Genomic DNA, 19,309 nt, shown 5'->3' on the forward strand with positions numbered 1-19,309 from the left:
AGACAAGAAGCTAATGGGTAGTATACCAAACTCAGTGTTAAGTTTCTGATATGCTTAATTTTTTAAAAAAATTAATCTCTCCTCCTTTTCATCTATATGCATGTGCATGCTGACAGTGAATGCTCATTTTTATCCTAATTGCTGAAATCTTTAAATAAATTGTAGTAGGATGTAATAGCACAGATGCAAACACAGGCCATTGAGCCTAGACTAGCTTTTTTAATCCTAAATGACTTGAAGTCTTGGATTCTCTCCCAACTTTATCATCCTTTGAGCCAACCTAGGGGCCCTGAAATTGTGTACTTGGATCCCAGGTGCACTATGGCCATGCTAGCCAGGTTAGTATATTTATTGTGATTTAAAAAAAAAAAAAAGTAAGAGTAACCAGATGCCTGATGCTTTTTAGAAAACTTTTGGTCAGTTTAACAGTAGAAAAGAATGTACGTTCAGTTCAGTCCTGTCGCTCAGTTGTGTCCGACTCTTTGCGACCCTGTGAACCGCAGCACGCCAGGCCTCCCTGTCCATCACCAACTCCTGGAATCCACCCAAACCCATGTCCATTGAGTCGGTGATGCCATCCAACCATCTTTTCCATTCTTAATCTGTCAAAATTGCCAAGTAGATGGGAACTTGTTTTTTATAGTTTTTTTGTGTTTGTTTATAGGTATTTTATTGTTTGATTTGATTTTACTTGATGAAAATGCTAAAGCATAGCATTGATGAAAATGCTGAAGCATGGCATTGTCTGAAAGTAAAACAATGCAGAAAAGTAAAAAGAAGAAAGTTTAACAGTGAGCCATATTTCCAGAATCTACCTCTAACTGGTATCAGCATTGAGGTGGTAGTGCTCTTCTAGAGGAATGCATGTTTATTTACTTGTGTGTATTCATGCACATGAGGGGCTTTCCTGGTAGCTCAGCTGGTAAAGAGTCCGTTTGCAACGCAAGAGACCCCAGTTCAATTCCTGGGTTGGGAAGATCCACTGGAGAAGGGATAGGCTACCCACTCCAGTATTCTTGGGCTTCCCTGGTGGCTCAGCTGGTAAAGAATCCACCAGTAATGCGGGAGACCTGGGTTTGATCCCTGGGTTAGGAAGATTCCCTGGAGAAGGGAAAACCTACCCACTCCAGTATTCTGGCCTGGAGAATTCCATGGATTGTAATGTACACTCCATAGGGTCCCAAAGAGTCAGACATGACTGAGCGACTTTCCCTTTCAGTGAATCATTTATTTATACAGCACTCCATATTTCTTTTTTAACCTCATGTTCTATCATGCTTTTTTGGTCAATGAAAATTTCAAAAATATAATTTCATATCTGTGCAGTACATGATTCTGTTTAAAACATTTGAATTCATTTACTCATTCTCGTGCCATTGATTTCTGGCAGTTTTAAAAATAATGGAGGTGTCTGCATTTTGAATATCACTATTGCCCTGCTTTCACATGCATATTTCCATTTCTTTCTGCCTCATTCCTTCTTGCCCAGAATGACTGTGTCTGCATGTCTGTTAATTTCAGGATCACATACATAGACTTCGGTCCCGAAGGCATTCCCCAGCTTTCTGTTAAAAGGGTATGCCTGTTGACTCTGAGAAAATATTTTAATATGAGCATTTGCAATTTAAGGAAAAGCACTAACAGAAGTTAATTTTGATGGAGCATATTTAATCTCTTATCTTATTTGGCTGTTAATTTATGAATGCAGTGTATGCTTAGGCAAAACAAAAGTATAATACAAAAATATATATGTATCCAGTTCTCTGAATATATATTGCTAGTTCTCTCTGCTCACTCTTTCTTCAATCTACTCCTCCCCTACCATCCTGTGGTTAACTTTTATGTTGATAGTTTGATGCTTATCATTTCATGCTTTAGTGTTGGCTTGTAAATCATATTAAATAAGAGGCCCCAGGACTTTCCTGGCAGTCCAATGGTTAAGACCCTCACTTCCACTGTTGGGGGCACAGGTTTGATCCCAGGTCCATAAATTAAGGTCATGCATGCCACATGGTACAACCAAAAAAAAGTAAATATCATGCCCCACTCCCCTCCCCACCAAGAAAAAACATCCTTGTGACTTATCATTCTCATTATTTTCTAACATGCTCCTCCCACTCTACTCGTATACCTTCATCACGCCTATGGTTAACTGCATGTGTTATAAATAATATCTAATTCATTCTTGTTAACAGCACATAATACAGTGCTTCTGCTTATATGAGTTTCCTCAAATAGTCAAATTCATAGAAATAGAAAGCAAAATGGTGATTGCCAAGGCCTGGGGAGAGGAAGGAACGGGGAGTTGTTTTTAGGTACAGAGTTTGAATTAGGGAAGATGGAGAAGTTCTGGAGATGTGTGGTGGTGATGGTTGCACAACAATGTGAATGTAGTTAATGCCATAGAACCATACACTTAAAAAATAGCTAACATGGTAAATTGTATGTTTTGCATATTTTACAAAAAATCATAAATAAAAGAGCACTTGAAAAAAATAATAGCATGTAATACACCATGGTGCCCCAAGTAAGATTCAATCTTTCCACCTTTTTCGTGTCCACAGGTGGATTTTACTTCCACCATCCAGCACCTTCTTCTCTCTGAAGGGTTTAACTCCAGGTGATAGAGCCTGCTTTACATCCCCTTGGGGGTTACCCAGACCCAGTGACTGACAGGTGCAGGAGGCTACCTGGAACAACACTGAATGGGACCTCTACATTCTCCAGAACTTCTCCATGAGACTGAGCCCATTACCCACTGTGGGATGTTCCTTAAAATTGCATGGTGGCCTCCCTCCCTTCCCTGTCCCTCTCACCTAGCTGTTTTTCCCAGGAGCACTTCCTAATGAATCATTTTTGTACAAATCTCATCTTGGGACCTATTTCCGGGGAGCTCAGTCTAAGACATAGAGTGTGATATGTTTCCTTCCCTGATAATGGGCATTTAAGTAGTTTATGCTTTTTGCTCTTAGAACCTTTTCTTCATCATTCTAACTTGTACTCACATATTTGCACATGGCTCTTTTCCTTTGTTAAGGACAGGTGCATCCTAACATTGAGATTGCTGAGTAAAAGAGTTGATGTAGTTTTTAAATATTAATAGAAAGAGCCGGAAGAAAACCCAGAAAATGTTGCCAGAAATGCATACCCCTTCTAGCAGTGGATGAGTGTGCCTGCCTGTTTTCTTACACATTAACCATATTGGGTATTTACAGTTTTTAAAAATGTTCCTCATCTACTGAGTCAGAAATGGTTTTGGTTATAATTTTTATTTATCTGATTCCTAGAGTAGTTGGGCTCCTTTCATGTCAGTTTGGTTTGCCATTAGTTTTGCTATTCACGTTGTCTTCGTGAATTGGCCGTCTATTTCCTATTGGGTGTGCTGCCTTTTTACGATCAATTTGTAGGATATGTTTGTAGTGGGATATCTTAATTCTTTGTCTCCTGTATATTGAAAGTACGTTCTTCCGGTTGTCATTTGTTTGGACTTTGTTTTAAAAATCATTTAGCAGGAGAGGTGGTTAAAAATACTGAGGGTGTTTCCTTAGAAACATCCCCCGTTTGGGAACTGTGCCTGCCCAGCGTATTGATGTACACATTTGTGAATCATATGCATCGTTCCTATTTGGGTCAGTGTGCACAACTTGAGTAAATGCAGTCCATCCTATTTATAGGCATACGCTTTAGGAATTCCCACAACAAAGCTTTTAGCATCAGTCCTGCAGGCTGTCCCACTTATAGCTTTGTGCGGCACATCAGCACAGGAGACAAGCCCAGGGATCAGAGGCCCGGCAGTCCCAGTGTGTGGTTATCAGGCACTTGTGAGAAAATGAGCTTCCACCAGAAAACGTGAGAGGATCAGCTCCACTGTGCCATACGCATCAACTCATTTACCCCCTTCCACAGAGACTTGAGCTCCCAAGTTAAATTTTAGGCTTGAGTTATCTGCTGTGATAGTTTATATTGATTAAATGATCAGCTGCACATGGACACAGGCCCATGCATGCACCTGGCATACCCTGTTCCTCTCCCTCCTGTGGTTAGGCTGAGCAAACAGATAGAAACATTCTTGCTTGCACTTTGGGCTCCTTTGTGCCTCTTAACTTTTATTTCCTTTCTAACCCATTCATTATTTTTCCCTATTACTGGACCTCTCTACTTATTTTTGATAATTAGAAGTATAAAAATATTTACTTTTCAAAACAAATCAACGTCTACAAAATTAACAGACTTCTTGCCAAGTACACTTTTTTCTTTGGAATGAAGTGTTAAACAATATAAAATAATATGTAAGAAAAAGAATTTTTAAACTAAATAATATTTAAGCAATGGGTTTCTGTATCTAGTTTGTACTCCTCAATGTTAGTATAATGAAGTGGTGTGGTCCCAGGTTTATAGAGATAATTTTTTAAATCTCCAAATTCCTGAAAGCTTCTTTGGCCTTGAGGTTGTCAAACTTGCTTTTTATTCATCTCTGCATTTCAATTCATGCACATGAAGTTTTCTCCCCCCCATCACGGGAGATGAACAACCCTGTGATATATATGTTTCCTAATTAAAGCTTAAATCTGGTTCCCAGCAATTGAGCTTCTGAAATGTTGGAACCACAGAGTGAAATATTTTTAACTCTTTCCATCCATTACACTGGTTTTTAGGTTGCTGGTATGTCAGCCAGAAAAATATCTGAATTAGTAGCATTTTTTCAGAGACTTCTACATTTCTTGAATGGATAAGCTAGTATTAAAGATATCACTGGAAGTTATCTCAAAATATAATTGAATTTTTTTATTGGTTTTAGTGTACAGTTCTTAGTTCAGTTCAGTTATGAATCATAGGAAGTAAAGAATGTGGCACAAGTTGGTGTCAGAACAGCGATGAAATTTTACAAAGGAATTTGGTCTTTCAGGAAATCAAACCCTTTGCCCAGAGATACTGTCCATTTGGTATTTTAATGAACAGCTTCTTGGATATTTGAACGGGCATGGCAGTGCTAGGTGAGAACATATGGAGTGTTACTTTTTGGCAACTAATTCATTATTTCGAAAAATGAATAAAAATCTCCTGCTTGGATACCTAATAGAGTTGGCTCTTCTACTACTTTATGGCTATTTGGGCAAACATCTTATTTCATTACAATTAATAGTTCCTCCTTTAATCTGTCCCTCCCTAAAAAAAGTATTACATTTGTTTTAAATAGAAACAAATGTTTTGATTCTATTCCTTAACTCTTTTTCCTTTTGTGTCACACAACTTTTATGAAACTAGGGCTATTGTTTTAACATGACAACAATGAAGGCCACGGTTTTTTGGATGAATGATATTAAAATGATACAATAGCAGATTATAAACAAATGTTAAACTTAGTATGTACCTGGTGTTTTGCCCAGAACTTTATAAAACATTATACCATTTGTTCCTCATAACACCCATGTGCACAGGTAGTATAATCATTCTTGTTTTATGGATGTGAAGAAGAAAAAAACTTTGGTAGGTCAAGTAACCTGGTCAGACTAATAATGTAACATGTCTAATAAAGTAAAATTCCGTAATTCCTTATTTGGAGTTTAGGACTTCTGGAACTATAAATTCTTTAGAAATCTGAACTTAATGCTTTCTGGTTCTTATAGTAACTTAACAGCTCATTACTACATCCTCTGCTTTTCTTGTGCACAGAAATGGTTAATAGCATCATCCTCAAGCAAGAGTTACTTTTTCTGACAAAAAATGGTGAAATCCATGAATGTCTAAGCAATGAGTGTTACTTATGTAAATCCTTTGTACTATTAGTCCTGTTTAATAAACCCTGTCTTCATTACACAAAGGCAAATGTAAACCTAGCTCTGAGTCATAATGTCTACCATCCCCAGTGTAAATGGTTAAATGTACAGGTTTTATTCATAGGAGCCTAGACATGTATAATGTTTCAGCGTTTACAGAGAGGTGCTTACTGTGAACTTGAAAATGGAGTCATACGTATGAGTAATAGTAAACCTCTGTGTTTTTTTGGCACTTAATGAGGGAGGCTGAGAATCTTTCTCACTGGGGATCTGAATCAAAGCGATTAAGCAGAATAAGGTATTTGTATTTGCCTTGGCAGCTGAAGTTTGGGAGTCCCTTTCTCCCTGATAATAGGAGAATTTGGAGCCAGATATGAAGTTGGAAGTTTTGTCCCTTTTGTTGGAAATTGAGTTACGTTGATTTCTTTGGTGAATTCATTTGGCAGGTGTCATATCTTATGATTTTATTTCCTCTTTCAGAAATTAATATAAGTCTATACTACTATTAATTTCTGGGAGAGGAAATAAATTCATAAGATATAACTTGTTTCCCAGGGGGCGCTAGTAGTAAAGAATCCGCCTGTCAATGAAGGAGATGTAAGAGATGCCGGTTCGATCTCTGGGTCAGGAAGATCCCCTGGAGGAGGGCATGGCAACCCACTCCAGTATTCTTGCCTGGGGAATTCTGTGGACAGAAGAGCCTGGTGGGCTACAGTCTACAGGGTCGCAGAGTCTGACATGACTGAGCGAATGAGCACACACACGCAGTATAGACTTATGTTACAAGATATGATTTATTATTAGATTACTTTTGTCTTTGCTGTGGAATCAAAGTTATTGACTTTTAAAGTGTGTTGTTTTATTGGCTGTGGATTTGCGAAGGTGTATTCTCCTGGTGGTTGATAACCATGAAAGCTTTCAGCTTAGTCTCCTCTTCTGACCGTCACTCCTCTTCTGATGCGATCAAGATTCTTTTCCTCATGGGGTTATGGTCTCTCAGTAACATAAAAATCAGAATACAGAAGACAAAAACAATTTGGGTTATAGTACTTTTACAAATTTTACTGGCCTTTTTACCATCTCTTTCCATATAGAAGTCTTGTAGTGTCCCAGATCAAACATACTTGGAATGAAAAAGCTTTCACAAAGATAATCACTAAACTCCTGAATATGTTCATTAATTCCATTTTCCTCCCACACTAAGCTGTAGTGCCTGCATCCAGCCATCATTTAACACATGTGCATTAGATTCTGCCAATATATCAGGCATGCCATTTTTTTCTGGAGATACCATGGTAACTAAGATTGACAAGATCCCCTCACTCTTGGAGTTCATATTCTCATGAAGGGAAGTCAGGTAATATCATATAAACAGCCAGTATCAAGACAACTTCAGATGGTAGTAACTAAGTAGAGGTAATAAATGCATAGTGTATATAGAAAGTGATGGGGCTGGGAAGGATTTTATTGTAGTCAAGGGAGAACTCTCAGAGGAGGTGACATGCCCTGAAATCTGAGTGACAAGAAGGAATCAAATGTGAAAATTCTGAAGGAAGAGATTCCAAGCGGAGGAATTCCAGGGCTGCCATGGAAGGTTGTGTAACTTGTGCACTGCACAAAGGTACCTGGCCAAGGGGAATAGTAGGGGCTGAAATCTCATGCTCCTTTTACAAAGAACAATGTCCACCAGAGGGTATGTGTATAGATTTTGTTTTGCTTTGTTCTGACCAAAGGCTACTTTATAGGCTATGATTTTGAGTGAATTAGGTGTGTAAAGTTGACCTCTTAGACCTTAATTAGATTGTAAGATTGCCATTGATATAAAATTGCAACTGATATATAATAAAGCTTTCAAATATGATATATTCATCAGGGAATGTTGAAAAGCTTCTTGTGAAAACATAGCAGGTTGGCAAATTGGAGTACCTAGTATTGCAAAACACTTGTTAACTGTCAGCAAAATCAGAATTAGAACAAGTACATTGTCATTGCCTGAATGAGTCAGGATTAAGATGCATTATATAAGTTTATTTTGTGAAAAACATGTATTAGAGTGTAGAAATTAGGAATTACTTACTGGTGTTTGATGCCATTTGAGAAAACCAATCATTTTCCCCCAAAATGATTGTCAGCTTTATAAGAGGAAGACCCTGACAGATATTTTTGGACTTAACGCTTCTAAACATCACAGAACTTGAATTTGACAATGGTTTTCAGAGAAAAGCAAAATAAAACATGGGGTATTTTAGGCTTAACAATAGAGTAGAAGATTGTAATGATCTGCTCTGAGCTCTAGGGAAAAGAAATACGGAAAAAAAAAGACAAACAACAGACACGGAATTCAGTGAGTCTTAATTTTCTCACCCTTCCTCCTCCCATTCCCTAACTATGTTGTAAAAGATGTGGCCCAATAAAGGAGTCTGTTAAGGATTAGTCCCACACAAGGAAGGTGATAGCATGGACAGGCCTGTATTCTGAATTTTAATGGATTCCGCACCCCTTCCATCCCTCCAGGGTGAGGAGAGGTAGGAAATAAACAGGCCAAACAGACTAAACAGTACAATAACCCCACAGAACACTGTTACATAAAGAGAAAGCACCCAGACTGAGTACTTCAAAGTGAACAGATGTGGTTGGTTAATTCAGTTGCCCTGACCAGGCGATTAAGGGAATTAAACCTGGCCTGTTTCATTACGCTGAGTGTCCTTATACCCACTCTTCTCTCTCGAGATACAATGCTGCTTGGAGTCTAAGAGTTATCATCCAAGATCAGGGTGAAACCAAACATTATCAATCCCAGATGTGACATTTCACCTCTTTCTCTTAAATAAATGCATTTGGGAGTGTAGGAAGCTTTTGCAGAGTCTACCTAAATTAATCCCTTTTTAAAAGGGTACACAAAAAAGGTGTAGCTTTGCTTTGTGATTTGGCTCTACAATAGAAGGGTCTAAAATTTATATAAACCATCATTATACAAACTGTTCTCTAGCTTTGATGCATGATTTTCTTGGGTGTAGTTCACAGTACACACACACACACACACTCACACAAGTATATATATCTGAAGTGTGTAGATGGTTTAAACATTTTTCCAGCACATTCTAGACTCTCAGTAAATATTTTTAATTAATGAATGTAAGAACGACTGGATTAATCTTTTGGTTTCCTGTGATATTTTGAAAATCTAAATATTTTTGGTTATTTAAGTCGTTGGGGAAAACAATTTTTTCTTCAAAATGCCACATTCTTCTAAAATGTGATAGAAATTTAGGGAACATAGTTAATTTTTTTTAGTTATATTGTTGCAGAGGCCAACATTTATGATCATTTTTGGATTTAAGTAGGAGTAGTAAACATACTTTGCACAGTGATATTTTAACATGCAGGTGTTTGGCTGAGATTCCAACCTGGAAATCCCCTTTTAAACATAGATATTTCTTCAAGAAGCATATGAAACGTCATAATCATAGCATATGTTATGTTTACTGTTTATTCATATACTTCCCAGTATTACTGTATGGTCTTCTTATTAGTAAATTCTTTATAAAATAAACTTAGAAAAATGTTTATCCACTACTTAGAAAATTCTTATTATGTAATATAATAGATGTTTTCTGTAAAGTGTTTCCACCTTGTTGTTGCTTTGACATCTTGCCATCTGTGTTTTCATGGTATGGATACCAACATGTATCATTGTGCACCTATTCCAAATGGGTAAATCAAATCATTCTGCCATAAGGTCAAGATGTAAGGTTTTGTTTTTCCCCCCCTGATTTGAATAGGCTCACAGCTTCTCTAGTCTGTGATGTTGAGTCATCATGGTACTAACTCCAAATATATCAAATTCATTTCCCTTTCTGTCTCTCTTGTATCGACTTTTCCCTTTTCTGCCCTGGGTGATCCTCAGAGACTCACAAAGTGAGGAAAATTCTAGTGCTGGAACAGAAATGGAGGCTTCCTCTCTACTGTCCTTACCTGAAAAACCATTAGTGTGCACTGTTAATTGTATTGACAAATGCCATTTCTCATGACAGTCTCTTTATTATAATTTGTGTGTGTGTGTGTGTGTGTGTATGTATGTATGTGTATTAGAAAGGAGCTAGGACCCAAAACAAAAGAATTCCTAATTATGTGGGTAAAATAAAAAACAAATATATGAATGGACTTTACATTTGCAATAATAGTTTTCCACGTCTCTAATTTGTGAATTGAAGGAAAAAGGTTCATAACCCTGAGCCAGTTCTTGTTAAATGAAACAAGTCATGAAACTAGGGTTGATCCATTCACTATGGCTTTGAATTCCCTCCTTGTTATTGGAACTGCCCTCAGGAAAAAGGATAAAGGCAAATGTTTTCATTCTTACTGATATCATCACACATTTTAATGAGGTTAAGATAGATTCCCCCATGAGAGAAAAACACTTTTGTTTAATGACAAAGTCCACCTGATAACTATCTAAAGAGAAAATGGAATTTGTTGATAACTGGGCTCCAGAAGATTATTTGTCATGGCTTCCCTGGTGGCTCAGACCTTAAAGAATCCACCTGCAATGCTGGATACTGGGTTTGATCCCTGGGTTGGGAAGATCCCCTGGGGGAAGGCATGGCAACCCACTCCAGTATTCTTGCCTGGAGAATTCCATGGACAGAGGAGCCTGGAGGACTATAGTCCATGAGGGTCACAAAGAATCGGACATGACTGAGTATGTATGTAGACACACACACACACGCACGTGTATATATATATATGTATGTTCTTAGTATTTCCTTCAGAGATATGATTGAGTAGTAGGTATTTTCCTTTTCTGGCATTATTACAAATAAAAATGTTTCGTCTTGAATATTATTCTTGTGGGATTTTTCATGTCTCCTGAGATGAATCAGTATATTTCAACTAGGTTAATTTTGACAGAGTAAACAGACCAATTTCCAAGCTAGTGTCCTTTGCTCCTTTTGCCATATAACTAAAGAACACCATGGGAAACCTGAATTATTTATCTGGAAACACTGTGATATAATTATTTATATTGCAATAGAAAAGTTATATTATTTTTACTCTAAATGTTAAATGCACAACCCCATAATATTTTGTACAGTTTTGTAAATGTGTGTCTATTTTCCAGACATTTTATCCAGTGGAAATTAATATTCATTGAAATCAGTGAAAATAACTAACATCGGTTGAATACTTGCTGTGTGGCAAATGCTTGATATATTAGCCCATGTAATCCTCAGAACAGCATTGCAAGATAGCATTGTAAGCATTTCTTATTCTGAAATTTAGGCAAGTTTTATATATTCATTTGCTTTTAGTTATAAGGAATAGCTTGATAGAAAAGATGAAAGAATAAGGACATTTTGTCTTATATAACTGGAAATCTAGAGATATATCAGTATCAGGCAGGATCTAGTTAGAGTTCTGGCTTGTCTTTTTTTTTTTTTGAATTTCTTTTTTTGTCATTCTATTCTATCTGTCTTAATATCTGTGTTAGTGTTATCCTCAGATTATTTTTCCTAATGGTTAGATGAGAGCCTTCAAGATTCACTAGACCAAAATACTTCCTTGTTCATATCCAGTGGTAGAGAGAGACACTGAATCCTTATCAGTCGCTAGAGGAAGGAAACATTTTCCCAGAAACCTGTATAGTAAGCCTTTATTCAAATCACATTGACCACTCCTGATCTCTTGCTCATTCTGGGCCTTATCACTGTCAAAGCAGAAGGGGACTACTGTGAGAAATTTGTGCATATCAGAGGTCAGGCCTGAAAGTGGAGGTTGGAGTCAGCGATCTTCCCCCTTCCTTTCCTTGCAATAAGGAGGATGGGATAACTAACATGGTTAAGGTTCCCTAGAGAAGGAGGAAAGCATGAATGAGTTCTGGGTAAAAATCATTGTCCACAACAGAGGCCCTGGGTGATCTAAGGATCACTAGGGATTCAACTAGGGTGGTTCCTAATGGTAAAACTAGGTCTTTTTCATTTCAGATGCCCAGGCTTCTTTATTGTCTCTTGTGATGAGTATCAGGTCTATTTAGGAGAATATATTTTCATAAAACTTTGAAAATAATCTGAATATCCTTGGACATGTCTCAGTTTGCCTATGCACACAAAGTAAGGGTGATCTGAAATATTTTAGGCTTTGCTACAATTAACTACACTGCAGCTACAGCATGAAAACGAACATGCCTTGAGTGCTTACTCACTGGGTTGTGTCAGACACTGTGCAACCCTTTCCTGGGCAATATGTAAATGAATGGGCGTAGCTGTGTCCCAAAACACTTTATATGTGGTAACAGGTGGCCAGCCATGGATTCTAGTTTGCCAGCTCCTGAACCGGATGAGTTCTAATGTCTCTGTACTCTAAAATGTAGGCTTCTGATTATATACATTAGTAGTAGTTTTAATATATATTTTTAATCAGAAAGGATCATTCTAGATGAACTTCTATATTTGATACAACAGACTTAAGGGATATTAAAATTAATAATTGCTAAGGCTTTCCATTATATATTTCCTAGTATAAAATTTCAAAGTTTATCCTCTGTAATTTGAATATCTACAGGAAATTTGTCTTATTTGGGGTTGCCATGACATTCAAGAATCATTTTCTCTCAGATCATGTTGACCCTGGTGAAAGTAACATTCCTGTCTTGACTGGCATGTTGGTCTGCTGAAGATGACAAGTTTGTGTAGATAAAGGTAGAACAAAGGGCCTAGGAAAAGAGAAAATGTGGGGGAGATCAGCTATTTATCAACATGTGATTACCAGGTGTCCAGCTTTTATAAAAAACAAAGTTGCTCATGGAAAATACATTCAATAGTCTTTTACAGTCCCTAATCTTCTTCATAATATAGTCTTCTCTTAATTATAAAATGTGCAAGTAGATTAAGGGTATATAAAGCCGTTCAATCATCTTCATTAACATTAAATGGAGCTACATTGCATAAAAACGCCTTGTACAGTCAATTTCCCCTGAAATAATATATCACAATTCTTGTTACTCCCAGAGTAAAATAAATTGGTTTTAGTGTTTCCTTTTAGTAGGTCAGTGTTACACTCATAGCAAAGAGACACGTGTTTGGCAGACAACAATAAAACTATCAAACAGCTTGATAGCTGAAAAGCCATCTTACCTCTTGCTTTTTTTCCTCCCTAAATTCCATATCTCTCTCTATATATGTACACACACACACACACACACACACACACACACACACACATATAAAGACAAAACGTACATCATCTTTGAGTCATAGAATGAATAGATTAATGAAGGTTCATTATGATTATAGTGTATGCCTTTAGCTTCTGCTAAGAACAGTGACCTGTGAGAAATAGAAATTTCACTTTTAGGAATGCATGCAAGTAATCCCTCATTCATTTGTAAATATATGTAAAACTGTAGATAACATGTAAGGAGATGAGATTTCTGCCTCAGTCTATCTGTGTATCTTCATTCACTGTCACTGTCATAAAAACGTTTGGGGAAACATATCTAGCATATCTAAGGCAAACAGAAGTGAAAGAAAACTTAAAGATGATCTGAACTTTTGAAAAGGGCAACCAGGTGGCAAAGTTCTGTAAGACTTACGACACTCCAGTTGACATAGAACAGAAGGCAGTTCCAGTCTTTTTTAGGCTTTACACCCTTGTGACCTTAGTTCCCTGAGCAGGGATTGAACCCAGGCCCTTGGCAATGAAAATGTGGAGTCCTAATGATTGGACTGCCAGGGAATTCCTGGCAATTACCATTCTTGCAGCTCTAATTCCCACATTTGTAAAATGGGACAATACCTTTCCTGGTTGCTTTAGAGGCTTGTTAAAATCAAATGAGGTAACATGTGAAAATGCTTTGTAATCTATTGTGATCGTATCGAAATGAAGGATTTAAAATTTTTGCCCAGAGTAGATTCCTGCTAAGACATGGTGAGCATACATAAATGCAAATTCTGTGTTATTATTTTGTATCCACACTGCTGTTCTTTGATTTACCTTGTCTCAATTCCACAAATTAAAGATTTAGGTTAAGGCATATTCTCTTTTATTGATTCATCCAAGCACCCATCCATCCATCCTTCCACCCATTCACTTATTCACTCAACATTCATTTTCTGTCATTTAGTGGGATTGGGGTGAGTCTCCAAAAGAGTACTGGTGGTTCAACAGTCTTGATGGATGTTTTCTCCAAAGGGAAAAACCTTCCTTTCTGATGACTTAGTGGTAAAGAATCTGCCTGTGATACAGGAGCTGCAGGAGACAAGAGTTTGATCCCTGGGTCAGGAAGATCCCCTGGAGAAGGGCATGGCAACCCACTCCAGTATTCTTGCCTAGAGAATCCCATGGACAGAGGAGCCTGGCAGGCTACAGTCCATAGCTATCTGGACTTTTTCATGGAAGGAACAAATAGCACAGTTTTAGAAATTTAAACTGCTTTCGTGATGATCTTGGGGCTTTCACCCTCAGATTTAGAGTAAATTAATTTAGCAAGCTTTATTTCCTTCCCCCTGCCCCCCCCCCAAAAAAATAGAAGGGTTCTATTCAGGGTCAAAAGCAAGAAGATAACCTACCAAATTTTAGTCCTTAGAGGGTGGAGGTGATAAAGGTCAGAGGAAAAGAAAAGAATGATGAAAAATGGAGGGAAAAAAATATAGAAGAATACCAAAAAGATCTTCCCCATTTCTAAACTGCATAGATTCAGCTCTGTGCCCTGAAATGAGAACAGTTCACCTAGTATTTAAGTTTAATCTTCTGGCCCATCCTGTGTTATCACCACATATATTAATAATGCATTTTCTATTGGAAAATTATTCCAAGTGAGACTTTGCTCACAAACACTTTTGGAACATAGCCTGTCAGTGAGCGGAAAGTTACCTTTGAAGTCAGGAAGACTTCTCTGTACACTGAAGCACCTAACAGGTAACATTCTATATGCTTGATGACTCAAGTTCCTGAAAATCATTGGAAGCTACAGAGTAATATGAAGAATGCTAGGAAGAAATTTAGAAATACTTTCCCCTCTTTTTATACGGTAGCTGAAGAAAGAAGTTTGCAGATGTGTGATCCCTGGATGTATTTGTTCTGTTCAGACATTCCCTGTCCAAGAATTCTGAGCAAGCTTTGCCTCTTGAGGTAGAGCAAAAGAAATCTTAAGCAATCTCTCCAAAAGAGGCAAAATGTTGTATTAGTCATTTCACCGCTTTGGGCTTCTGTTTCCTCTCTGGAAAATTAAGAGTGTGGACCAGATGAATTATAAGAGCCTCTCGATTGGCTGATGTCCACGTGTAGAGTCTTCTCTTCTGTTGTTGGAATAGGGTATTTGCTATTACCAGTGCATTCTCGTGGCAAAACTCTATTAGCCTTTGCCCTGCTTCATTCTGTACTCCAAGGCCAAACTCGCCTGTTACGCCAGGTGTTTCTTGACTTCCTACTTTTGCGTTCCAGTCCCCTGTAATGAAAAGGACATCTTTTTTGGGTGTTAGTTCTAGAAGGTCTTGTAGGTCTTCACAGAATTGTTCAACTTCAGCTTCTTCGGCGTTACTGGTCGGGGCATAGACTTGGATTACCATGATATTGAATGGTTTGCCTTGGAAGCGAACAGAGATCATTCTATCGTTTTTGAGATTGCATCCAAGTACTGCATTTTAGACTCTCTTGTTGACCATGATGGCTACTCCATTTCTTCTAAGGGATTCTTGCCCACGGTAGTAGATATAATGATCATCTGAGTTAAATTCACCCATTCCAGTCCGTCTTAGTTTGCTGATTCCTAGAATGTCGACATTCACTCTTGCCATCTCCTGTTTGACCACTTCCAGTTTGCCTTGATTCATGGACCTAACATTCCAGGTTCCTATGCAATATTGCTCTTTACAGCATCGGACTTTGTGTCTATCACCAGCCACATCCACAGATGGGTATCGTTTTTGCTTTGGCTCCATCCCATCATTCTTTCTGGACTTATTTCTCCACTGATCTCCATTAGTATATTTGGCACCTATTGACCTGGGGAGTTCATCTTTCAGTGTCCTATCTTTTTGCCTTTTCATACTGTTCATGGGGTTCTCAAGGCAAGAATACTGAAGTGGTTTGCCATGCCCTTCTCCAGTGGACCACAATCTGTCAGACCTCTTCACCAAGACCCATCCGTCTTGGGTGGCCCCACACGGCATGGCTTAGTTTCATTGAGATAGACAAGGCTGTGGTCTGTGTGATCAGATTAGCTAGTTTTCTGTAATTCTAGTTTCAATGTGTCTGTCCTCTGATGCCCTCTCGCAACACTTACCGTCTTACTTGGGTTTCTCTTACCTTGGGCCTTGGGTAATTCCTCTCGTCGCCGCCGCCTCCGGCCCCCAGCCCCCGGCCCCCGGCCCCCAGCCCCGCCTAGCCCCTGTTGGCCACCGCCCCCGGCCCCCAGCCCGGCCTAGCCCCTGTCGGCCACCACCCCCGGCCCCCAGCCCGGCCTAGCCCCTCTCAGCCGCTGCCCCCAGCCCCCGGCCCGGCCTATCCCTTCTTGGCCGCCGCCCCCGGCTCCCGGCCCCCGGCCTGGCCTAGCTCCTCTTGGCCATGCTTCTGCGCCAAGCCATCGCAGCCGCCTCGCTTCTGCGCTGAGCCGTCGCAGCCGCCTTGCTTCTGGTAATAGCAAACACCCTATTCCAACAACACAAGAGAAGACTCTACACGTGGACATCACCAGATGGTCAACACCGAAATCAGATTGATTATATTCTTTGCAGCCAAAGATGGAGAAGCTCTATACAGTCAGCAAAAACAAGACCGGGAGCAGACTGTGGCTTGGATCATGAACTGCTTATTGTCAAATTCAGACTTAAATTGAAGAAAGTAGGGAAAACCACTAGACCATTCAGGTATGACCTAGATCAAATCCCTTATGAGTATACAGTGGAAGTGACAAATAGATTTAAGGGACTAGACCTGATAGACAGAGTGCCTGATGAACTATGGACAGAGGTTCGTGACATTGTACAGGAGACAGGGATCAAGAAAATCCCCATGGAAAAGAAATGCAAAAAAGCAAAATGGCTGTCTGAGGAGGCCTTACAGATAGCTGGGAAGAGAAGAGAAGTGAAAAGCAAAGGAGAAAAGGAAAGATATTCCCATCTGAATGCAGAGTTCCAAAGAATAGCAAGGAGAGATAAGAAAGCCTTCCTCAGCAATCAGTGCAAAGAAATAGAGGAAAACAACAGATTGGGAAAGACTAGAGATCTCTTCAAGAAAATTAGAGATACCAAAGGAACATTTCATGCAAAGATAGGCTCGATAAAGGACAGAAATGGTATGGACCTAACAGAAGCAGAAGATATTAAGAAGAGGTGGCAAGAATACACAGAAGAACTGTGCAAAAAAGATCTTCACAACCCAGATAATCATGATGGTGTGATCACTCACGTAGAGCCAGACATCCTGGAATGTGAAGTCAAGTGGGCCTTAGAAAGCATCACTACGAACAAAGCTAGTGGAGGTGATGGAATTCCACTTGAGCTATTTCAAATCCTCAAAGGTGATGCTGTGAAAGTGCTGCACTCGATATGCCAGCAAATTTGGAAAACTCAGCAGTGGCCACAGGACTGAAAGAGTCTTCGTTCCAATCCCAAAGAAAGGCAATGCCAAAGAATGCTCAAACTACCGCACAATTGCACTCATCTCACATGCTAGTAAAGTAATGCTCAAAATTCTCCAAGCCAGGCTTCAGCAATATGTGAATCGTGAACTTCCAGATGTTCAAGCTGGTTTTAGAAAAGGCAGAGGAACCAGAGATCAAATTGCCAATATCCGCTGGATCATCGGAAAAGCAAGAGAGTTCCAGAAAAACATCTATTTCTGCTTTATTGACTATGCCAAAGCCTTTGACTATGTGGATCAAAATAAACTGTGGAAAATTCTGAAAGAGATGGGAATACCAGGCCATCTAACCTGTCTCTTGAGAAACCTGTATGCAGGTCAGGAAGCAACAGTTAGAACTGGACATGGAACAACAGACTGGTTCCAAATAGGAAAAGGAGTACGTCAAGGCTGTATATTGTCACCCTGCTTCTTTAACTTATATGCAGAGTACATCATGAGAAACGCTGGGCTGGAAGAAACACAAGCTGGAATCAAGATTGGTGGGAGAAATATCCATAACCTCAGATATGCGGATGACACCACCCTTATGGCAGAAAGTGAAGAAGAACTAAAGAGCCTCTTGATGAAGGTGAAGGAGGAGAGTGAAAAAGTTGGCTTAAAGCTCAACATTCAGAAAACTAAGATCATGGCATCTGGTCCCATCACTCCATGGGAAATAGATGGGGAAACAGCGGAAACAGTGTCAGACTTTACTTTTTTGGGCTCCAGAATCACTGCTGATGGTGACTGCAGCCATGAAATTAAAAGACATTTATTCCTTGGAAGGAAGGTTATGGCCAACCTAGATAGCATATTTAAAAGCAGAGACATTACTTTGCCAACAAAAGTCCGTCTAGTCAAGGCTATGGTTTTTCCAGTGGTCATGTATGGATGTGAGAGTTGGACGGTGAAGAAAGCTGAGTGCCACAGAATTGATGCTTTTGAGCTGTGGTGTTGGAGAAGACTCTTGAGAGTCCCTTGGACTGCAAGGAGATCCAATCAATCCATCCTAAAAGAGATCAATCCTGGGTGTTCATTGGAAGGTCTGATGTTGAAGCTGAAACTCCAGTACTTTGGCCACCTCATGCGAAGGGTTGACTCTTTGGAAAAGACCCTAATGCTGGGTAGGATTGGGGGCGCGAGGAGAAGGGGACGACAGAGGATGAGATGGTTGGATGGCATAACCGACTCGATGGACATGGGTTTGGGTGGACTCCGGGAGTTGGTGATGGACAGAGAGGCCTGGCGTGCTGCAGTCCATGGGGTCGCAATGATTTGGACACACCTGAGCGACTGAACTGAACTGAACTCGATTGGCTAATTGAGTCTTCCTTTTGAAAATGTGGTTGTTTATTGGTTTGAGTTGGAACCAAAGTGAATTATCTCTGTTACCAAATTTGCCCATGGCTGATTTCATAGGAAGGCACTCGAGACGATGATTAAAGCTCATATATATCCTATGTCTGCCACATGTTTTATTCATTGCATAAAGAGGTCTCTTTTTGAACGAAGTATAAAAGGCATAGAGAGCACCCTTTAAAGGAGACGTAAATTTCTTCCCACTCTACACGTCCATAACCTTTCACATAAAATAAGTCAGACAGGTGAGTTGTCCTGAAGTAAGTCAGAAAAAAAGAAATGGCTTATTTCTTTAATTTGGAGTCTGGAATGATCTGAGTTAACTTTACTCAAATGATTGCTGAAGAACCAAAATATAGTAGTACAGGAAATTAATTGTGGTAAAAATTTTAAATGCTATAAAGAACTGTGTTAATTTAATTTCCCATTAACTTTGTGGAATGCACAGAACATAAAATTCACAGAGCGACTCATAAAGCTGGGGCTATACTTTACTCGTCTGACTGTGAGGCTGTATTCTCACCTTCATGATATAATTTTTTTTTAAGAGA

General features: G+C 39.2%; 1 protein-coding gene across 1 annotated transcript in view; it reads left to right on the forward strand.

Moving 5' to 3' along the window:
- TENM2 (teneurin transmembrane protein 2) overlaps positions 1–19,309 on the forward strand; it is a 1,754,865-nt gene that overhangs the window by 412,021 nt on the left and 1,323,535 nt on the right. The gene's annotated exons all lie outside the window — the stretch shown is intronic.

Source organism: Giraffa tippelskirchi, chromosome 6, assembly GCF_054371585.1.
Source record: "Giraffa tippelskirchi isolate mGirTip1 chromosome 6, T2T-mGirTip1v1.2.pri, whole genome shotgun sequence".
NCBI classification, from domain to species: domain Eukaryota; kingdom Metazoa; phylum Chordata; class Mammalia; order Artiodactyla; family Giraffidae; genus Giraffa; species Giraffa tippelskirchi.